The 24,792-nt window shown below is 46.2% G+C and overlaps 1 non-coding gene across 1 annotated transcript; it reads left to right on the plus strand.

Annotated features, from left to right (window-relative positions):
* The first annotated feature begins 10,269 nt into the window (after window positions 1-10,269).
* Trnat-ugu (transfer RNA threonine (anticodon UGU)) lies at window positions 10,270-10,343 on the plus strand. The gene has a single exon. It is a non-coding gene; the product is annotated as a tRNA-Thr (tRNA).
* Window positions 10,344-24,792: the final 14,449 nt, after the last annotated feature.

Consider the following 24,792-nt stretch of genomic DNA (forward strand, 5'->3'; position numbering starts at 1 on the left):
ATGTCAGGGTTTTCATGGAAGGTGTGGATTTGCCTGACACCTTACAGGCGGTCGGTCGGTCGCGTTTTGCTTGCATGGGCCACAGTGCGGAGGTAATGCTAAACACACGGTGCTGCGATCCAACGCAGTCGGAGATGGAGATGGCGAGACGATGGGTCGGAGAGCAGATCTCCGGAGTAAGCCGACACTGCAGCCGATGCGCGGGCGTCTCCTCGGCAGAGGTCATTAACGGCTGGCGCCCGACGCACATGGTCGGCGCTCTTTTTGTGGTCCGGGCCGCCCCGAAATATTTCCCACTGCCGCCGCGGACGTCTGTCTCCCGGTCCGACACAAGACACGGCGGACGCCGTTCCTCTATTTAAAGCCCGCAGCGGTGGCGCCGGAAGGGAAGATCTCCAGCGGGGACGGCGCTCAGACGTGGGAATGTTTCTCTGCTCCTCACGGAACGACAGCGCTGCCCTAATTGGACGGGCCGGCTCAGGGCACGGCACGCAACATAATTACCACACGCCGCGCACCCACGACCAGTCGCCCGGTACGTATCGTTACGGCGGTTGGCTCCCGCCTGTGGTGTACCGCAAGCCTCAATACTGGGACCACACTTTTTCCCTTGCGTTGGGCAGGAACGCTACCTGCAGCAATACAAATACAGACGTCGTTGCGAGCGTCTCATAACTGTATCGGTATATCTTTTACCCTGTTTTTACTTCCTTCCTAAGGCTCTTCCTTACTACACAACGACACCTCCACAATTATCATAATTTTTTCAAACCGGTGCTCTCACTAGAATTGTTACGTTATTAACGATAAATCAGTTTATTACTGTCTACAGACTGTTCATCATTAATGTACAGTCATCTACGGCGGTATTAGCAGTCCTCTTCACTTCCAACTTCCGGGCTGGGAGGCTGTGATCGACGTATACCGAAAATCCGCCTTGTGGGAATATGTTTCTCGAGATGAGAACCACGACATAAAATTCAGTGAGACGAGCGTTTTAGTAAGGACATCACATCATTATTCACGCATGTATAGATTCATAAACACCGTAATAACGTTAATAAAAAAAATAAGGTTTTAGGTTGATATGAAACTTCCTGGCAGATTAAAACTGTGTGCCGGACCGAGACTCGAAGTCGGGACCTTTGCCTTTAGCGGGCAAGTGCTCTACCAACTGAGCTACCCAAGCACGACTCACGCCTCGTCCTCACAGCTTTCCTTCTGTCAGTACCTCGTCGCCTACCTACCAAACTTTACAGAAGCTCTCCTGCGAACCTTGCAGAACTACCACTCCTGAAAGAAAGGATATTGCGGAGACATGGCTTAGCCACAGCCTAGGGGATGTTTGCAGAATGAGATTTTCACTCTGCAGCGGAGTGTGCGCTGATATGAAACTTCCTGGCAGAGCACTTGCACGCGAAACGCAAAGGTCCCGAGTTCGAGTCTCAGCTCGGCAACAGTTTTAATCTGTCAGGAAGTTTCATTTTGGCGCACACTCCGCTGCAGAGTGAAAATCTCATTCAGGTTTTAGGTTACATAAACTATGGATGTCGACTTTGCGCCAGCTGAATGACAATCAATTGTTTTCGGTCGAGATAGATGACGGCATCCAGAGACAGTCACAGAGTCGGCATCACGTGAAGTATGGTGTGTACTCTACAAAGACGAGGGCCCCTCAAGTCTTAATGACAGTAGGCGTTTTGCCTGGGAAGATGTCTCCCGCAGTTGGAGACAAAACGTCGGGAAGCAGTTTAATACATCGTCCACGGCCTCTCACCCACGGAAACGCATATCTCTATTGTAGGCCTCTGCGACGTGAAATGTCGGACAAGCGATGACGTTCCGGCAGTTAAAACTTTCAAGCCCTGGAACTTTATCTACTTTAGGTCCACGGACGAGAGCTACGGTTACCCATCCGTTACCGTGCTGCAGGATATCACTGTTGCTAATAGTGAAGTTCAGAACTCCACCACTGATGGACCATGAAGGACGACTTTGCAGCTACATTGTTCTCCATATTCATAGTAACTTTGTCTATTGCTTTATAAACTGTAAGGCTGGTACGAGTTCTTCTCCTATAATATCGTCGCATCTTGACCCATCGGTCTGGCTGTCTTGCTTGTGGTCTCTCCCTGTCTCTTGGATTCCATTCCAGCACCGCGTTTAGCAATCGACTCTTAATTTCTTATGGCAACATGGCCGATCCACTGCCATTTCATACTGGTGTTCTATTCAGGATGTCTTTGAGTCGATAGCCGATTTCATGTGTTGCGCCCATAGCGAGACTCTACGTGACGCGGTTAGAAAAGCACAATCGACTTTGACAAAGGGCAGTTTGTTATGGCAGTGCCTGGCAACGACCATCTTCGTAATGGCGAAGCTAGTCATCAGTTCTTGTGGTACTGTCGTGACCATTTACAGAAAGTGATTGTAAGACAGTTGACCATCCGATATGCCGAGCGCTGTTTGAAAGCGGGGTGCACTCAGCCCTTGTGAGGCAAACTGAGGAGCTACTTGACTGATACGTAGCGGCTCGGGTCTCTGACATACGGCCCGGAGAGCGGTGTGCTGACCACGTGCCCCTCCATGTCCTCATCCAGTGACGCCTCTGGGCTGAGGAAGACACGGCGGCCTTTCGGCATCCTTGGGCCTTCCAAGGCCTGTTCGAACGGAGTTTAGTTTAGCTTGTAAGACAGTTAAGCTACGTGTAGGCGACAAGGTGTAGGAACACCCGCCCTTTACAGAACGATGCGCGGCAACAACGAGCATTTCAGAACACACAGGTCAGCGCATTAAAAAATAATAATAATAAAAAAATCTTTATTTGATACTACAAAGATAATGATACAAATGTCAACAATGATAATGACACAATAATTCAAAGCAACAAACACCAATGGTCATACACAGTAACCCACCACCTTATCTAATTAGTGGGTCCTTTTATTATATAATAGTAAAAGCACCTTATACTTAAATTAGATTACTGGCACAAGCTATGGACAAGGTTAATCTAATTTGTTAACTACACTAAGCGCATTTTGTTGAACATGGGCCTCAGCAGCAGACGAGTCCCATATTTCTCCATGAAGGTCCAACGACATCCCCCTCAAGTTAGATCGCCTTGGACGCGGGACCGTCGAGTTTGTACCGTGTAAAGTGTTCATACTCGTCTCAGAGCGCCCGTGGCATCTGGCAAGGTCCTGCTGCGGCCAAAGTCCGCGAAGACTTTGCGTCGTGTGGTGCGCGAGACGAATCACACGACGCATCGATCGCAGACTCTCTTCCAATAGTGTGTTGGCGGGCCTGGATGACTTCTAAGCGTTGCTACACCTACGCTGTAAAGCCAAATAAGGGCCGCCAGGCTCGCTTAGACTCACGAGACAGGCTTAAAACAGTCCCTTCTTCTATACCACTTCTCACTGCCCTGAAGCCATCTGCGTACATCCAAATTCAGCCAAGATCGACCACTGTGTTATATAACACACGCCGCAATCAGTGCTGTGCCATCACGAAGCGGTCTCTCCCATGTCTTCTGTAAACAACACATGAACGCAATGTAAAATCAAAGAGGGTCGCGACGTACACGAGCACTCCACACATCAAAGTTCTGTTGGAGCAAAACTCAGTTTATTCTTCTCCCAATAACCCTTGACAAGTCAGCTTGGTTCGTTACACAGCGCCTCCAACAAGCCACTAGCTCCACACTCTTGTTAGGCGCCCCCTTACTAAACAGTCCAACAGTTCGTGTACGTTAAACAGCAGTACCAGTCTAGAAAACAGGCAATAGACGAACACTTTCCCCAGGCGTGGGAAAGGGATCGCATCCCAGAACACTTTCTGAACCTTCCGTTCACGAAATCAGTCTTACTGTCCCTCCACTACAAACTTATAAAATACTCCTCCTCGCCTTTCTGCCCCGGAGGGCTCAACTAGCCAGAATTCGAGAGCTGCCCACAGCTCCACGACATTCTTTTCACATGCCGGCGTTTCGGCCATTCAGCCTCCAGAGCAGAAAGTAGTCCCTGCGATTGGCCATTGCCTGCTAACACTCAGGGTACTTCTGTAAAGTTCTGTGAAGCAATAAGCATCGGGAGCAGACGGTCAGCCTGTCGCTGCCATGATGCGGTGTATCAAATACGGCGTCCAAATAGCTACAGCTTATAGTTTTAAGGGTTGCCCACTCTTCAGCAGTCGCAATGTATTCCCTTTCGCCAGCTTTCTCTATCATGGCGGTCTTCTTCTTTGAGATCTCTTTCATTCATCATTTCAATTGCTGCAGCTCCCCGTGTTTATCTCAGCCCACCACACTTCCTCTTTCTTGGCGGCGACCTGTTCAGGACTGGTTTGGCCATCGTCCTTGTTCTATTCGCCGTAGACGGCCATACCACTGACGAGCTCTGTTCTCAGTCCTTTGAACGACAGGTTGCTCCATATCAATGATCTCCATAATTTCCTCATTTCTTCTCCGCTTATTCGGATGTCGTGGCTGCCCTCCTTATTCCATTCATTTCCACTAACTGTACTCAACTTCTCTACCGCTCCCCCAGAGTCCATGCTCCTGCGACGTGTGTCAGTACATTTTTCACTGCTGTTTGCGGAATCCTCTCTTTTGTTCCTTTTGATAATGCCCCGCTGCACGGAACGCCATTTAGCATTTTAGTTGTTCCTCCAGCTTCCCAACGAGTGCATAGTCCACCCTAATCATTTAAACTGCATTATAGCTTTAATAGTTCCTTGCGGCAGCCCCATATCCCTTCCAACTCCCACTATAGATATTCTGTTTTGCTCATATGTGTTCTAAGCCCGCTGCGTTCCTATACTTCTATCAACTCGTTTATCATATATTTGACATCCTCTCTACTTTGTCGTAATAATAACCCATCACTGGCAAATAGAAGTAAGTAGATAGCAGCATGCTGTAAAGAAAATTCCATACTTCCTTATGACTGTCACTTACGATGGCACGTTAATGGGTGCAGAATCATACGCTTTTTCTAAATACACGAACCTTACGTATACTTCGTGACCCTCAGATACACCGTCTGACCTACTGGCTAAGGATAAAAATATGATCCATACAAGGTCGTCCATCTGTAAAACTTGTCTGTTCCTCTCGCATCTTTCTGTCAATCTCATTTTACAACCTGTTTCGTACACTGTGGATTCATCAACATCGGGTGTAAGTTGTAGGCTTGCATTTTTCTTCTTGCTATGTATGTCTGGAGTATGGGGCTTGATGGACATTAGCATGTTGCTCATTCGAGGCTGCTATAAATTACTCTGTCGACCATTGTAGTTCATACACAGTTGTATTTGTAAAATCACTCGACTCCATGACTACCACAGAGGCACTGGCCCAGCAACCGCCATGGATCGTTATAAGAGAAAGAAACAGTCTCGGTTGCACAATATAGGTTTATTTAATCTTCACACGTGGCGCGTTTAAATTGTTCTAGGTATCATCAGACGATCTGGGGAAATTACAAACTAATGTAAGTATAAATTGCTATTAAAAGCAATAATATATGAATAGGAAAAAGTGGTTCAAATGGCCCTGAGCACTATGGAACTTAACTTCTAAGGTCATCAGTCCCCTAGAACATAGAACTATTTAAACCTAACTAACCTAAGGATAACACACACATCCATGCCCGAGGCAGGATTCGAACCTGCGACCGTAGCGGTCGCGCGGTTCCAGACTGTAGCGCCTAGAACCGCTCGGCCACCATGGCCGGCATATGAATAGAGCAGAAACAACAAGAGGAACACATAAACAAATTGGACTGGGGAGCACGTGGCCTCATTTGTGTTTCAGGAGGGGTATAAATTTCAGCTCATGAAATATTGCACTAAAACTGAGTTTACCGATAAAAATTCATGCTAATCGTAACCGAGGCGTCGAACATAATTAAGGGTGCCATACAGCAGGGAGGTAACAACCAGACCTGCAGGACAGCTTCTGGTAGGAGACGAGGTACTGACGGAATTAAAGCTGCCAGGACGAGTCATCAGTCGTGCTTGAATACCTCAGTTGGTAGAGCACTTGCGTGTGAAAAGCAAGACTCCCGAGTTCGAGTCTCGGCCCGGTACACATTTTTAATCAGTCACGAAGTTTCAGCAACCAGATATCCACTATCAATGCTTCATTATGTAGCCTAGTAGCAAAAGCAAATAGACGTATTCAGTGAGCAGAAAAAGCTCTCGAGTTCAAATTACACCCTTATAATAGCTAGGCCATTGCACTCTTGGCAAGTGACTCGGCAGTAAGAATAAAGAAACAGCTAAAAAATTTTTTATCAATATGAAGCAACGAAGCCAGAAGCAATGCCAAACCGGAAAATTAACTTTAACGATGACAACCCATGAAAACAAATGTGGTCTGTTTAAAACACTGTGATGACGCACTGTCATGTTGGCAGCTAGACTGCCAAGCAGGTGTGAGCGCCCTGTGGAGCCATAAATGAGAAAAGGCTCACAAGGTGGGGCGTTAAAATTTAACTGACTGAAAGCTAAGGCTTCAATAAAATAATCAGTAAGTAGCACAGGTGGCGGCCATCATTGCGGTAGTCATGGAGTGGAGTTATTTTAAATGCAATTTGCCTAGTCGAGCAATGAAAAGAGTGGCTTGGCATTTTTACAAAATGAAGTACAAAATAATGAAAACTTCCTTGCATATTATGTTCAATAAGAACTATCTTGCTGATGAAGTTTTCCCGTCCTAAGTACATAGGTACATGAAAATTAATCATTTAGAACATGCATCTACAGCGATGAACAGATGTGCTAAAGTAATTGTTTCTGACGAAATTGAAAGGTGGAACATTGTTAAGCATAGACTAAATGCTTTCGTTGTCAGGGCCAGCCTTGTAATGCGAAAGAAATTCCACACAGATGCTCCTCCTTTGCTCTTTATGAACTTCAGTTGGGTGGTGATGAGCCCAGGAGCACACATCTTTATGTACCCTAATTGTTGGACGATTGTATCAACACCACGAGTAGAGACGTGCCGCTGAGCAGCGTGGTGTTTGATTGTGATCCGTAGATCATCTCGAATGAGTGTGTCCGCACGTTCCAACATTGCAGGCGTCACACCTGTATGCGGCCGGCCCGCGCGCCGCAGTTGTTTGTGCGACCTTGTTGCGATGTTGACAGACGCCTTGCCCAACGGCTCATCGTGCTTTTATTCCCTGCCAGGTCTCCGTTGACACTGTGCAAGCGCCTGTAAATATCTGCGTTGCTCTGGTTTTCCACCAAAAGAAGTTCAGCGACAGCTCTCTGCTTGGAAAGCACTTCCGTTATGGAAGCCCTTCTGAAGCCACCTATAGGGACGTCATGAAACGGTATGTGCTGAAGCAGGAATATTCCACGATGCCCCAAAACAAATTCCTTAATTATTCACACGAAACTGGCTGAGAAAAGAAACGTGTCGCATTACTAATTGAACGCCCCTTGTATTATTGAGACTTAAAGACTACCATGTGACTCAATTTGGCTTATGTACATGCCACGGGTCTTCCGATATAGACTTCCCTGCGACTATACAAGTTTTAGAGCGCAAGGTGCGTCGGAGTAAGCGAACAATTTGGTGTGTCTTAATTGAACTAATGTACACCCATTGGTGCTTTTGTGTCAAATTTTGTGTGAATATATATTTTTTTTCTTTCGGTCTTTTTAAAGTTACTGGATGGAAATGAGAATAATTTAGACAATTCTTGTTCATAATATAGTTCCTGTTGAAATAATAGTTTGCAATTAATGTATTTTCAGCATTTATTGAAACACTAGCTTTAAGAGTGTAAGAGGTGTGTCCTGGTTATCGCTGAATGACAAGGCGCACATTCGAGGTATTCCAGATATTTAATGCAGTGTTGATACTGCATACTGTTCCAATGTTCGTTTCAAATAATGCCAGCTGAGATGTTAGATTTAGTCTGATCAGGAATACTACGTAAAAATATTTACTGTTCGCGTTTATGACCACTACTTATGTCGCCAGTAGCAGACTGGACGTTAATTATGATGTCATGTAATTGACATAGCAGACGAAGAATCCTGGGCTAATCTTACGTTCTGTAAAAGAAAACAAATTAATGACTGAGTTGCATTATTTAAAAACAAATTTGTGGTACGATGTGCACAAACTAGTGATTACAAAAGTAATGTTTTCCTCAGATGTGCCACAGCATTGCTTTACCATTTAATAAAGGACCGTATTGAATACATGTATTGCTTTTAGATTATTGACACACTCCCCTGTTAGTTCAAAATGTTCAAATGTGTGTGATATCTTATGGGACTTAACTGCTAATGTCATCAGGCCCTAAGTTTACACACTACTTAACCTAAATTATCCTAAGGACACACACACACCCATGCCCGAGGGAGGACTCTAACCTCCGCCGGGTCCAGGCGCACAGTCCATGACTGCAGTGCCCTAGACCGCTCGGCTAATCGCGCGCGGCTCCCCTATTAGTAATTTCATTTTAAAGAATTTGTCTTAATATTTCGAGTTTTAGTCTTGGCCATTAGCACTCAATCTATCGTCTTTCCTGTATTATTTAACCTTGATATTATGTGTATGCTTTAGTTTGTTATTCTAATGCAATGTGTATGAGATACTACACTCGGGTACTGGTTGAAACATTAAAGATTGTTGTATTTAATTCAATGTAATCAAAAATTTTTCGAGACCAAACCGATGTGACTGGCCAGGGTTAATCGCTGTTACTGCGAGGCGTAGTCCTATTTTTGGTTTCTATTATTAAGTGGTGAAGTTCAAGTTCTGTAGTGTAACCAACAGCACTTCCCATTTCCCCAATCCTATGCCTCCTATGGTTTCAGGTACTGATCGAAGGCACCATAACTTCTGTGGGCTGTGAGAATAATGAGCTGTGCTCCATTTACTTTAAGCCTTAGAATCGCCTGGCGTTGTGCTTTGATTACATTAGCTATACTAGCAAAATGTAAACTCCGTTCGAAGAGGTCTGGGACAATCCTCACGGTGCTGACCAACCGCCGTGTCATCCTCAGCCGACCAGCGTCACTGGACGCGGATATGGAGGGGCATTGGTCAGCACACCGGTCTCCCGGCCGTTTTCAGTTTGCGAGACCGGAGCCGCTACTTCTCAACCAGCTGCCACGCATTTTTGCTCTCGAGGGCTGTGTATACCCCTCTTGCCAACAGCGCTCGCCGGATCGGACGGTCACCCATCCAAGAACTAGCCAAGCCCGACAGCGCTTAACTTCGGTGATCTGACGGGAACCGCTGATACCACGGCGTCAGGGCGTTGGCTTTGATTACATTTCTCTACTGAAACTAGTTACTTAATTCAGTTAATGATAAGACAACGAAATTACTTAATGCAAAGAGCAAACACACAAATACGCAGAATTAATCAGGAAAGGACCACATAAAGAAAGGATCAGGCTAGGTAGCGTAAGGTGCTTGTACAGCTCACGCACAGGGAGCCAACGAATTCAAAAATCTATTGCACAAAACATGCCAAAACGTATTTAGGAAAGGAAACTCATAAAATTAAATCATTACAACATTGCACCGAGCGACGTGGATAGTTGGTTAGCACACTGGACTCACATTCGGTAGGACGACCGTTCAAGCCTTGGTCCGGCCATCCTGACAAAGGTTTTCCGTGTATTCCCTATATCGCTTCACGCAAATGCCGGAGTGATTTCTTTGAAAGGGCACTGCCGACTTCGTTCCCCATTCTTCCCTTATCCGATGTGTCAGATAACCTCGTTCTCCGGTCCCCTCCCGCAAATCAACCAAGCAACCAATAAAATTGCACTCGACAAATGATTCTACTCGCGCGAGCAACCTACTGGAGCCACTCACTGAAGGCGAATACCGACCACCTGAGATCAGATTTAGACAGCGGTTTGAACACTGTAGACAGAAATTTGTGAAACACACGTGAAACAAAACAATTGCTACACGTGAGATATTTCAATAAAGCACCAAGTTAATACAAAACGCTCTTTATAAGAAAACCCACCCTAGTTCGGACTATATATGACTTAACCAACAAATGGATAAATAAATAATATACTAAGATGATATCTGTTCTTTCGGACATGTGTGAATGCCCAAACATTGCCCGAATTCTTACGGGAATCAGCAACGCGCTGCGAGTAATGAGTATAATGGGCGGCGGCACTACGAATGTAGTGCGGGACAATACGTTGAGAATGTGGGTTTAGCGGGAGGCGTGCCAGAGATAAATCCCTGCAGTCGAGCTATCCTCTGTGTCCTCGGTGGCTCAGATGGATAGAGCGTCTGCCATGTAAGCAGGATATCCCGGGTTCGAGTCCCGGTCGGGGCACACATTTTCATCTGTCCTCGTTGACGTACTTCAACGACAGTAAGCAGCTAAGGGCGTTCATTTCATTGTAATAAATAAATAACATCACTTGCACGTCATGAAACACATAGATTTCCCAAACTTGCACGGATTAGCACAAGCCAAAAATTATTATCTATAAAACAAATGAAAGTTTAAACCAAGCCGGCGAGTGCAGTGATTAAAATTAACGGTTCACATATAAAATTTTATACAGCTACACTAACTGTTAGTCGCTCTGTTCTCAAACATATCATGAGCAAACACAGTTGTGAATTAAATGAGTTCATAATGTGCTTTAAATTAATAACAGACAGCTAACCTCCACACGGCTGGCCACTGCTGCTTTACCATTTCAAAAGGTACAATAATTCTTTTCAGAACCAGTAAAGCTACGCAGGCAGCGCAACAGCGTGCAATGACATTACACGAAAGCAAGTTCGTAACAGCTCAGTACAGTTAAAGCTGACTTTCAACCCGGTATCCCACGGCTAAACCAAGGGACCATCTACATGCAAAATGGTCGATGCTCACCGTTTCATTAATGCAGAGCTGCAACATCCGTAAATAGGTTCTGTGACCCAGCAATCCATCAGCTTTGCGTGTTCAACAAGCGTGCAGACATAATCAAGCTTGTGCGTCCATTTATGCAAACTGAACCAAGCAGACTATTTTTACTGAGGATCATAAACGCCACCTCACTCTGCGGCTATACCGGTCAGCCCCATGTAAAGTTCAGAATGACAATAGACACAGAGCTCACCGTGCCCCAGCACAGATCCAACACCACGACGGGCCTGGTACGGTTTCAGCTCAACACGAAAGCATTCAAGACTGGCTAACACTTCAGCCAAGGCACAGAGCGAGCCAACAGACTCTCCGCGTACCAAGTCTAACTACCGACGGCACGATTCACCTGCCTCCTAACAGGCAGAGACACTATGCATCCACAACGTGGAAGCCAATCTTTGAGATCGATTGCGCACCGACTAAAACACTACTGCAGACCACCTGAATCCCTTCGTGCTTGCCAGTTCTAGGTGCTTTAGTCTGGAACCGCGTGACCGCTACGGTCGCAGGTTCGAATCTAGCCTTGATCATGGATGTGTGTGATGTCTTTAGGTTTAAGTAGTTCTAAGTTCTAGGGGACTGATGACCTCAGATATTAAGTCCCATAGTGCTCAGAGCCATTTCAACTGAATCCCTTCGTGCTTGCCAGTTCTAGGTGCTTTAGTCTGGAACCGCGTGACCGCTACGGTCGCAGGTTCGAATCTAGCCTTGATCATGGATGTGTGTGATGTCTTTAGGTTTAAGTAGTTCTAAGTTCTAGGGGACTGATGACCTCAGATGTTAAGTCCCATAGTGCTCAGAGCCATTTCAACTGAATCCCTTCGTGCTTGCCAGTTCTAGGTGCTTTAGTCTGGAACCGCGTGACCGCTACGGTCGCAGGTTCGAATCTAGCCTTGATCATGGATGTGTGTGATGTCTTTAGGTTTAAGTAGTTCTAAGTTCTAGGGGACTGATGACCTCAGATGTTAAGTCCCATAGTGCTCAGAGCCATTTCAACTGAATCCCTTCGTGCTTGCCAGTTCTAGGTGCTTTAGTCTGGAACCGCGTGACCGCTACGGTCGCAGGTTCGAATCTAGCCTTGATCATGGATGTGTGTGATGTCTTTAGGTTTAAGTAGTTCTAAGTTCTAGGGGACTGATGACCTCAGATGTTAAGTCCCATAGTGCTCAGAGCCATTTCAACTGAATCCCTTCGTGCTTGCCAGTTCTAGGTGCTTTAGTCTGGAACCGCGTGACCGCTACGGTCGCAGGTACGGTCGCAGGTTCTAGCCTTGATCATGGATGTGTGTGATGTCTTTAGGTTTAAGTAGTTCTAAGTTCTAGGGGACTGATGACCTCAGATGTTAAGTCCCATAGTGCTCAGAGCCATTTCAACGACTATTTTGAACATTCATGCCTGATGTCTTCACGGATAGTTTTGGTATCTTCCAGTACGATAACTGCCCGTGCCAAAAGGCCCGAATTTCACTGCAGTGGTTTGAGAAGCATAATAAAGAGCTCACGTTGATGGCCAGCAAGTTTTGATGATAAGGATCTGGCGGAACACATCTACGTGCTGCCAGCTGCTCACTCACATATCACCGACCAACGAACTGTTAGGAAGATGGTCATAATCTTTTGGGTCGTAAGTGTTACGTTTTGTCCACTGAGCTAGCTTCTTCCACTGAGCTAGCTTCTTGAAAGTCTCTCTGGTGGCGCAACTAGTCAATAACCGAGCCTCACTTTCCACTGTGTGTTTGTGTGTGTGGACACATAGGCTTTCGTCCTCCCGTTCCTTTTCTTTGTCGCTCACACACAGACGTACACAGCGGAGGCGACGGAAATAGCCAGACGGGCGAGGAGGAGGCGGCGCCGGCGTCCCGACGGCGAGGCGCCGCTCTGCGTCGCGACGCACTGCCTCCCTGCCGTGTTGCACCTTGCCCCAGCGCCGCGACGGGCCGAGTATATTTGGAACGCAGGGGCAACAGGCGACGCGTTGCGACAGGCGTCGCCCCTTCAAAACAAACCGGGCGCTCCCGGCGTGACCTGGTGCTGCCTGCCACAAGGCGCGCCGGCGCTCTGTGTACGGTCGCCGATGCGCACTGACCAGTTTTCGTGCAAAGCACTGCGTCAAATTCATGGTGAGGTGCCCAGCATGTCGTTGATGGACATAGTTATTGCGATACACTGAAGGGCCAAAGTAACTCGCATAGTCATGCGTATTCAAACACAGAGATATATAAACAGGCTGCCAGCATGTCGTTGATGGACATACTTATTGTGATACACTGAAGGGCCAAAGTAACACGCATAGTCATGCGTATTCAAACACAGAGATATATAAACAGGCTGCCAGCTTGTCGTTGATGGACATACTTATTGTGATACACTGTAGGGCCAAAGTAACTCGCATAGTAATGCGTATTCAAACACAGAGATATATAAAAAGGCTGCCAGCATGTCGTTGACGGACATACTTATTGTGATACACTGAAGGGCCAAAGTAACTCGCATAGTAATGCGTATTCAAACACAGAGATATATAAACAGGCTGCCAGCATGTCGTTGATGGACATACTTATTGTGATACACTGAAGGGCCAAAGTAACTCGCATAGTCATGCGTATTCAAACACAGAGACATATAAACAGGCTGCCAGCATGTCGTTGATGGACATACTTATTGTGATACACTGAAGGGCCAAAGTAACTCGCATAGTAATGCGTATTCAAACACAGATATATATAAACAGGTTGCCAGCATGTCGTAGATGGACATACTTATTGTGATACACTGTAGGGCCAAAGTAACTCGCATAGTCATGCGTATTCAAACACAGAGATATATAAACAGGCTGCCTGCATGTCGTTGATGGACATACTTATTGTGATACAATGAAGGGCCAAAGTAACTCGCATAGTCATGCGTATTCAAACACAGAGATATATAAACAGACTGCCAGCATGTCGTTGATGGACATACTTATTGTGATACACTGAAGGGCCAAAGTAACTCGCATAGTAATGCGTATTCAAACACAGAGATATATAAACAGGCTGCCAGCATGTCGTTGATGGACATACTTATTGTGATACACTGAAGGGCCAAAGTAACTCGCATAGTCATGCGTATTCAAACACAGAGATATATAAACAGGCTGCTAGCATGTCGTAGATGGACATACTTATTGTGATACACTGAAGGGCCAAAGTAACTCGCATAGTAATGCGTATTCAAACACAGAGATATATAAACAGGCTGCCAGCATGTCGTTGACGGACATACTTATTGTGATACAATGAAGGGCCAAAGTAACTCGCATAGTCATGCGTATTCAAACACAGAGATATATAAACAGGCTGCCAGCATGTCGTTGATGGACATAGTTATTGTGATACACTGAAGGGCCAAAGTAACTCGCATAGTCATGCGTATTCAAACACAGAGATATATAAACAGGATGCCAGCATGTCGTTGATGGACATACTTATTGTGATACACTGAAGGGCCAAAGTAACTCGCATAGTCATGCGTATTCAAACACAGAGATATATAAACAGGCTGCCAGCAAGTCGTTGATGGACATACTTATTGTGATACAATGAAGGGCCAAAGTAACTCGCATAGTCATGCGTATTCAAACACAGAGATATATAAACAGGCTGCCAGCATGTCGTTGATGGACATTGTGATACACTGAAGGGCCAAAGTAACTCGCATAGTTATGCGTATTCAAACACAGAGATATATAAACAGGCTGCCAGCATGTCATTGATGGACATAGCTATTGTGACACACTGAAGGGCCACAGTAACTCGCATCGTGATGCGTATTCAAACACAGAGATATATAAACAGGCTGCATTCGGCGTTCTGGTTCGCGACGCAGTTGTTACATAGTTTACTGCTGCTATAGTGGCACGTTATCGAGATTTAAGTGAGTTTGAACGTGGTGTTATAGTCGACGCATGAGCGGTAGGACACAGCAAGTCGGAGGTAGCAATGAAGTGGTGATTCTTCCGTACAATAATTTCACTATCGTGGCATTTCTTGCATTGCCATTCTACATTTTATATCGTTTCTACTTCGACCATCATCAGTTAGTTTGCTCCCCAAATAGCAAACTCCTTTATCACTTTAAGTGTCTCATTTCCTAATCTAATTCCCTCAGCATCACCCGACTTAATTCGACTACATTCCATTATTCTCGTTTTGCTTTTGTTGAAGTTCATCTTATACCCTCTTTTCAAGACACTGTCCATTCCGTTCAAATGCTCTTCCAAGTCCTTTGCTGTCTCTGACAGAATTTACAATGTCATCGGCGAACCTCAAAGTTTTTATTTCTTCTCCATGGATTTTAATACCTACTACGAATTTTTCTTTTTTTTCCTTCACTGCTTCCTCAATATACAGATTGAATAACATCGGCGATAGGCTACAACCCTGTCTCACTCCCTTCCCAACCACTGATTCCCTTTCATGCCCCTCGACTCTTAAAAGTGCCATCTGGTTTCTGTACAAATTGTAAATAGCCTTTCGCTCCCTATATTTTACCCCTGCCACCTTCAGAATTTGGAAGAATTTCAATCAACATTGTCAAAAGCTTTCTCTAAGTCTACAAACGCTAGAACTTAGGTTTGCCTTTCCTTAATCTATTTTCTAAGATAAGTCGTAGGGTCAGTATTGCCTCACGTGCTCCAACATTTCTACGGAATCTAAACTGAGCTTCCCCGAGGTCGGCTTCTATCAGTTTTTCCATTCGTCTGTAAAGAATTCGCGTTAGTATTTGGCAGCTGTGACTTATTAAACTGATAGTTCGGTAATTTTCACATCTGTCAACACCTGCTTTCTTTGGGATTGGAATGGTTATAATCTTCTTGAATTTTGAGGGTATTTCGCCTGTCTCATACATCTTGCTCACCAGATGCTAGAGTTTTGTCAGGACTGGCTCTCCCAAGGCTGTCAGTAGTTCTAATGTAATGTTGTCTACTCCGGTGGCTTTGTTTCGACTCAGGTCTTTCAGTGCTCTGTCAAACTCTTCATGCAATATCATTTCTCCCATTTCATCTTCATCTACGTCCTCTTTCATTTCCATAATATTGTTCTCATGTACATCGCACTTGTATAGACGCTCTATATACGCCTTCCACTTTTCTGCTTTCCCTTGTTTGCTCAGAACTGGATTTCCATCAAAGCTCTTGATATTCATGCAAGTGGTTCTCCTAAGGTCTCTTTAATTTTCCTGTAGGCAGTATCTATCTTACCCCGGAAGAAAAATTTGTTAACATCGAGTATAGATTTAAATGTCAGGAAGTCGTTTCCAAAAGTATTTGTATGGAGTGTAGCCATGTATGGAAGTGAAACGTGGTCGATAAATAGTTTAGACAAGGAGGGAATAGAAGCCTTCAAAATGTGGTGCTACAGAAGAATGCTGAAGATTAGATGGGTAGATCACATAACTAATGAGGAGGTATTGAATAGAATTGGGGAGAAGAGGAGCATGTGGCACAACTCGACTAGAAGAAGGGATCGGTTGATAGGACATGTTCTGAGACATCAAGGGATCACCAATTTAGTATTGGAGGCCAGCGTGGAGGGTAAAAATCGTAGAGGGAGACCCCGAGATGAATACACTAAGCAGATTCAGAAGGATGTAGGCTGCAGTAGGTACTGTGAGATGAAGATGCTTGCACAGGATAGAGTAGCATGGAGAGCTGCATCAAACCAGTCTCAGGATTGAAGACCACAACAACAACAACCGTAAATATCTGAAATCCGGTTAAACATCAAACCTCCGTGCAAGAACGTGACCAACGATGGCTGAAGAGAATCGCTGGGCGTCGCAGACGTTTAGTCCTCCCGAAAATTGCTGTAGATTTCAATGCTGGGGCAACAACAAGTGTCATCGTGCCAACCATTCATCGAAACCATATGAGCTTTCGAGACCAAAGCTCCATCTGGTACCGCACGCCGCGGAATTTGAATCCCCGCCAGAGGTCATTGACGTCGAACACCCCTAGAGGTCTCTGACCATCGCGCCGTAAGTTGTGGCGGCGTGCGCCTCCTGGCCCACATTTAGAGTGAGGGCACTACAGGGGAACACGTGGTTGCAGCGGCCAATAGCGGCGTCCCCGATAGTGTACTTAAGCGTCTAACCTTGCGTACGTCTCTCAAAGTCTGTAGGCTGAAGAGCGGCATACTAAGCTGCTGCCAGCCCGCTCCCTTCTGAGGGAATCGAAACTAAATAAAGAGAAAAAAAAAGAACGTACGTCTCAGGATATATCACATCATCTTAGAGAACGTATTTACTTTCGTGTTTTGTTTACGAGTGGACGTGGTTGTCTAGTTAGGCTTTCTTGACTCTGTTGTTTAGCTCTTCTTGTTGTTCGTTCTGTCCTTCGTTCGTCGTGTCCGTCCTCTCCCGTTGTGCTGTTGTTAGGGGCCCGCTCAGCGGGTTCCGCGGCGTTTTCCGTCACATCAAACCCGCGACTGTTCCGGTCGCCGTTACAACACTCCACTCGTGTAGCCTTGATGACTGCACGACACCAAGCTTCTAGCATCTCCTGGGAACGCGAACACCGACATTGGACTCTTGATGCCTGGTAACATGTTTCCTGGTCGGACGAGTCTCGTTTCATATTGTATCGATCGGATGGAATGGACACAGCCTCATGTATACATGGACCTTGCATGTCATCAGGGGTCTGTTCAGGCTGGTAATGGTGTGAGGCATGTGCCTTTGGAGTGATGTGGGACTTCTGTTACGTCTAGATACGACTCTGGAAGGTGACACTTACCTAAGCATCCTGTCCGATCACCTGCGTCCATTCATATCCGTTGTGCATTCCCACGGACTTCGGCAATTGCAGCAGGACAATGCGACACCCCACACGTCCAGAATTGTTACAGAGTGGTTCCAGCAATACTCTCCTCAGTTTAAACACTTCCGCCACCAGAGTCCGTAGACAGGAACATGACAGAGCACGTCTTGGATGCCTTGCAACGTGCTGTTCAAATCTCCACCCCCTAGTACTCGTAAGGATTTACGGACAGCCTTTCAGGATTCATGGTGTGAGTTCCCTCCAGCACTACTTCAGGCATTAGTCAAGTCAACGCCAAGCCGTGGTGAGGCAACTTATGTGTGCTCGCGCGGGGCACTACACGATATTACGCAGGTGTACCAATTTCAGTGTACTTACGTAAAAGGAAGACTGCCTGATATCTGGAAAAGTGTGCCATGAAAAATGGACGTAGCTATGATTTTGGTTTGGTACCTATAACATAAATGTTGTTGTTTATGAAATTTAGATAACATATTGAATTTTCCTTTAGACTTGGGTAGAAGTTTGTATCTGTCACTAATCTCGAGAAAATTGATGTGATGTAGCATATTAATCTGCAATCACGCCTCGCCAGCGATAAAGCCGGAGTGAAATATCCACAACATCGACCAATATCGAAATGAGATTTTGGCAAATGATAGCTCGCAAAGAGGAGGGTATTTTACCATATCGTTATTATGTAAAACTTCACTGTCTACAATGTTATTCCAATAACAACAGACTTTTTCTGTGACAGAATATAATTTTTAAGGGTCACCGACAGCTGGTGAAACAAATAACGTACGTGAAGATGTTACTCGTCTTTCTTTTTTGTACTGAGATCTGCATTTTCATAAGCTACTGACTTTTTTCCTCAGTTCCTCACTTAATAAACTTAATAAACCATTGTTTAAGAGTCCTCTCGCAATAGTCTCTGCACAACATGTTAGTAAAGTGAAACCGTGTAAACTTCTCTGTGCCGCGCGGTTCAAATGGCTCTGAGCACTATGGGACTCAACTGCTGTGGTCATTAGTCCCCTAGAACTTAGGACTACTTAAACCTAACTAACCTAAGGACATCACACACACCATGCCCGAGGCAGGATACGAACTGACCGTAGCGGTCGCTCGGTTTCAGACTCTAGCGCCTAGAACCGCACGGCCACCCCGGCCGGCTGTGCCGCGCGGGATTAGCCGAGCGGTCTCAGGCGCTGCAGTCATGGACTATGTGACTGATCCCGGCGGAGGTTCGAGTCCTCGCTCGGGCATGGGTGTGTGTGTTTGTCCTTAGGATAATTTAGGTTAAGTAGTGTATAAGCTTAATGACTGATGACCTTAGCAGTTCAGTCCCGTAAGATTTCACATACATCTGAACATTTAAAACTTCTCTGTGTTTTTGGCAAAAGAAGTTAATTTTGACATGGAAACCAGGGATACATGCAGATTTTACTCAAGATTCGCCACTCACGACGTTTCTGTGAAAGTTACAAATGGTTAACGAGCCTGGCGAAACTGAATCGCTGCATTTTCGGCGGAATTCTTTTTAGATACTAACAAAAGCAGAGGTGACTTTTGAATGGTCACCATGGAAGTGTGGGCGTGCAGGGTCTGCATACATGCAAAAAATGTGAGCGTAGTCTTCAGTTTATAACGTCTCTTTCCCCTATAGCGCCCTCCCCACCCTTCCTCAGCCGACGGCGCTTCTAGCGGCCACGGCATTTTGCGCGCACTGTAGCCGCGGAGCTAGCATGCGCGAGTAAGGAGGCATCAGACGAAGGGTCATGCGACGTCAATGGCGCTGAAATGTGTGTTTCATGGTGGCAGACGTATAAGCTAAAACACTATGGCTCTGCCTTCCTATAGCAAATTGTTATTAGATTTATTTTATTTGTTGACATGAGAAATATGCTGCCACCTATATACTTGTCGTTTCACAGTACTAAATTGTATGTGTGCACAGTATGAGTCTTAGTTGATATCCTAGTGTGATGTCATCCAGACATTACGGTGTCGCACCAAACGCGGATTGATATCTTAGACCTAGCGAGGTTTCTGCATCATCGAGTAAAACTGAAGCGATATCAGGTGTTCCCCAGGGAAGCGTCCTGGAACCTCTGCTGTTCCTGATCTATATAAATGACCTTGGTGACAATCTGAGCAGTTCTCTTACGTTGTTGGTAGATGATGCTGTAATTTACCGTCTAGCAAAGTCATTCGAAGACCAGTATCAGCTGCAAAGCGATTTAGAAAAGATTTCTGTATGGTGTGGCAGGTGGCAGTTGACGCTAAATAACGAAACGTGTGAGGTGATCCACACGAGTTCCAAAAGGAATCCGTTGGAATTCGATTACTCGATAAATAGTGCAATTCTCAAGGCTATCAATTCAACTAAGTACCTGAATGTAAAAATTACGAACAACTTCAGTTGGAAAGACCCCACAGATAACATTGTGGGGAAGGCGAGCCAAAGGTTGCGTTTCATTGGTAGGACACTTAGAAGATGCAACAAGTCCACTAAAGAGAGAGCTGACACTACACTCGTTCGTCTTCTGTTAGAATATTGCTGCGCGGTGTGGGATCCTTACCAGATGGGATTGACGGAGGACATCGAAAGGGTGCAAAAAAGGCCAGCTCGTTTTGTATTATCACGTTATAGGGGAGAGAGTGTGGCAGATATGATACGCGAGTGCCGGCCGCGGTGGTCTCGCGGTTCTAGGCGCGCAGTCCGGAACCGTGCGACTACTACGGTCGCAGGTTCGAATCCTGCCTCCGGCATGGATGTGTGTGATGTCCTTAGGTTAGTTAGGTTTAAGTAGTTCTAATTTCTAGGGGACTGATGACAATAGCAGTTAAGTCCCATAGTGCTCAGAGCCATTTGAACCATTTGATAAGCGAGTGGGGATGGAAGTCATTAAAGCAAAGACGTTTTTCGTCGCGGCGAGATCTATTTACGAAATTTCAGTCACCAACTTTCTCTTCCGAATGCGAAAATATTTTGTTGAGCCCAACCTACATAGGTAGGAATGATCATCAAAATAAAATAAGAGAAATCAGAGCTCGAACAGAAATGTTTAGGTGTTCGTTTTTCCCGCGTGCTATTCGGGAGTGGACTGGTAGGGAGATAGTATGAATGTGGTTCGATGAACCCTCTGCCAAACACTTAAATGTGAATTTCAGAGTAATCCTGTAGATGTAGATGTAGGATATGCAAAGAAGTATGGGAGGCGCTCCATAAGGCCACGCCTCCGCTGTCGTCAGCAGGAGAGCCCACACACTGAGGTCAACATACTGGGTGCGGCAACGTTCATAGCAGAATATTAAAAACACACCATCGGGCAGTAACAGTAATTTATCTATTAGCTCCTATGTCAGTTAATAGTTAAACGTATGGCATTTACTAATGTGCAAGTCATTGTCCATTGCGTGGGTTACATTTTGAATATGGCTCCTGTCAAATGATACCCCCTCTGCACAACTCATTCACCTAGGCGGCGTTGGAAGCTTTCCAGAACTCGGCGTAACGTATTCCACGGGACAGTTCTGATGCGATCCTTCAACTCAGGAATGGTGGCCAGAATTTGCATGAATTTCTTGCCACGGACATTTCTCGGTAGAGTCATTCCCCGTTATGGTGACATTTCCTAGCCGCCTCGCTCACCTGACCTTTCATGAGCAGACTTTTTTCTTTGGGGCTGCCTGAAGACGTGTCACCATTCCTGAGTCTAAGTATGTATCAGAACTGCCGTCGGCACTGTGCCAGGGACTACGTTAGGCCGAGTTATGGGAAGCTTCCAACGCCGCCTGGATGAATGTGTTGTGCAGGTTGTTTACCAAAAACGCAGATCACAAACAAAACAAATTTTCAGTATCATGTATGTATTTTTGGTGCGCTGACGATGTAATAAGTGGTGTGTAGTGTGTACGACGACGCAGCACGGCGTGTATTGGAGTGCGCGCCCTGGACGGCGGCCGGGCCGGCGCTGCCCCGGCTGGGGCTGAGATAGCGGGCAGATAGCGCGGCCAGGGCCAGATAGCGGCCGCTGGCGCTTCCGGCGCGCCTCGGCCACTGGCCATCGTATCGCGGCCGCCAGCCGCCGCCTCTTCCTCCGGCGCGACGCCCACGGCGGCCACCTTGCAGATACGGCCGCAGCCGGCCGGAACTGCCGGGCCGCCGGCGATACTGGACCCCGCCTGCCCGCCAGAGTTCCACACCTCGCGCTCTGCACTCGTCTCTCTATCCATTAGCCAGCTCCTCTGTTGGATCTGCAAGACCTTCGTACCTCAAAATGTTGGATGTGATTCACCATGAGGGGGCTTATCGCACGAGTCCAGTTGCTGGTCTATCTGTCGAAAATGGAGAGCCTCCTCTGTCTGTTCGGCGTCTTCTCCTCCTGGTACGGCAAGCATACAGGGCCAAGGTCACTCCTATTTCGTTGGCATCCAACAACTTTTCACAGCCAGCACTGGAACGTCTCTTCCGCCACCGTCCGCAGGCAACAAAGCCGTTTGGCATCCGTGTAAAGGAGAGTCTCGAGTCAGTACACGTGGAGGGCATTAAGGTCCTCAACCAGGGATGGAGTACGGGATCTCCAGGGCTACTACAAAGGCCGAGAGTACTTCTTGATCTGGCTGCTTACAAGAAGTATTGTACCCCGGACCACCTTTGTAAAATTAAATTTACTGAGATTTTAGACCTCCCTTCAGATTTTATTACAGTTTACACGGATGGGTCTAAACAGGGGGTGTTTATGGGCTGCTCTGCTGTGCTTCCCGATACTGTCCGTAGGCCACTCCTATTTCGTTTTCACAGCCGGCACTGGAACATCTCTTCCGCCACCGTCCGAAGGCAACAAAGCCGTTTGGCATCCGTGTAAAGGAGAGTCTCGAGTCAGTACACCTGGAGGGCATTAAGGTCCTCAACCAGGGATGGAGTAGGGGATCTCCATGGCTACTACAAAGGTCGAGATTACTTCTTCATCGGGCTACTTACAAGAAGTATTGTACCCCGGACCACCTTTGTAAAATTAAATTTACCGAGATTTTAGACCTCCATTCAGATTTGATTACTGTTTACACTGATGGGTCTAAACAGGTGGAGTTTATGGGCTGCTCTGCTGTGCTTCCCGATACTGTCCGTAGGATAGGGCTCACAGAGCAGTTCTCAGTTTACTATGCAGAACTGTTTGCCATTCTGAATGCATTAGAGCATATGCGACGACATCATGGCACGAAACTCACCATCATCTCCGATTCCCAAAGTGATCTACACGCTCTTGAACAGATGTACCCAGCAGATCGGATGGTGCAAGAAGTGCAGGATGAACTCCTGCTCTTGCAAAAACAGGGTAAGGATGTAATTTTCGTGCTGGGTTCCAGGGCACATAGGAATTCCTGGAAATGAACTTGCAGACGCGGCTAACAAGGAAGCTTGCTCCATCCAACCTCCTGCTCGCTGTTCCGTCCCCCTGCAGGCAATAACATCATTCGTGACGTGGAAGATCATGCGTTGGTGGGAGGCTCAGTGGCTGGAAGTGAGGGATAATAAGTTGCGAGCGGTGAAGGATTCTGTCCGACCGTGGCTTGCCTCCTTCCGACCACGACAAGCTGACGAAGGAGCCCTTACACGGTTTCAAATCGGACATTGTCCATTGACACACGGTTTTCTGTTACGTCGTGAGGAGCCACCTACGTGTCAGACATGTGGGACACAGCTGTCAATACGACATATTTTAAAATAGTTTCATATGCGGGTTTGAGGGAAGATTTAAGTTTCCCCCCAGACCTGTCCTCTATTTTAACTTAGAATGAGGCGAGTGTAGCTAGAGTTTTACGTTTTAGGTGATGTCTGGACTTCTTTCCAAAATATTGGGATTGAAATCTTAATGTGCTGTAAAGTGGTTTGGTCACCCATTATTTGTAAGTGGTCACCCAGCCACAGTTAATTATTTTTACCTGTTTGGTACTGGTATTTTATTATTAGTTTTATCTACCTGTTTTAGTGTGCTGTGTCCAATCTTAAAATTTGAGCATTTACAATTCTCGCAAAGATCGGCTCTGAATTGATCCTTGTTTAAAAAAAAATCTTGGCTGCACTCGTCAACATTTATTTTGAGAACAGGCGCTGATAACCTCATTGTTGTGCGCCATAAAACACTAATCATCATCATCATAATCATCATCCTATTCTCTGTGACCCCATAAACTACGGCACGTCGATTTCTTCCTTCTCGCATTTTCTCCAGCATACTCTACAGGGTGGAATCCATTACTTCTGGGCTCTCTTCTCACTGTGGCTTCGGTCTTCAAATGAAAACATATGGTTTCAGAGATCTTTTCAAGTTCACACCTATGGTGTATATATGCGGACTGAAGTGACCAATAAAAACTTGTATCAAGGCTGGGATTCGAACCTGTGTCTCCTGCTAATGAGCTAGATGCCCTAACCACTACTTCACCCTGACGCAGTGGTTTCGCACACCTGCACGGACAATCCTAGAGTGCTTCCCTCCTCAGTCCTCATTAATTGTTCAAATGGCTCTAAGAAGTATGGGACTTAACATCTGAGGTCATCAGTCCCCTAGACTCAGAACTACTTAACCCTAACTTAACCTAAGGACATCACACACATCCATAGCCGAGGCAGGATTCGAACCTGGGAACGTAGCAGTAGCGCGGTTAAGGACTGAAGCGCCTAGAACCGCTCGGCTACAACGGCCGGCTCCTAATTCTCTTTCACGCCTCAGCGCACCTAGTATTTCCCACCCCCGCCACCCCTCCCCCACGACCTTTTCCCCCCAGACTCGAAGAGCATTTAGGTTGTTCTCTGTTTTGGAATAGCATGTCAGCATCGAACTAACCGGGGAATCCTGCCTGAAAAACACACAGGTGGTTTTAATCACTTGTTCGACTTCAGGGAGAACACCAGTCGGTTCAGGTGTGAATGTGAGGCGGCGGGTGTGGCCGAGCGGTTCTAGGCGCTTCAGTCCGGAACCGCGCGACAGCTACGGTAGCAGGTTCGAATCCTGCCTCCGGCATAGGTCTGTGATGTCCTTAGGTTAGTTAG

The sequence above is a fragment of the Schistocerca gregaria genome, chromosome 9 (assembly GCF_023897955.1).
Source record: "Schistocerca gregaria isolate iqSchGreg1 chromosome 9, iqSchGreg1.2, whole genome shotgun sequence".
Classification (NCBI taxonomy): Eukaryota; Metazoa; Arthropoda; class Insecta; order Orthoptera; family Acrididae; genus Schistocerca; species Schistocerca gregaria.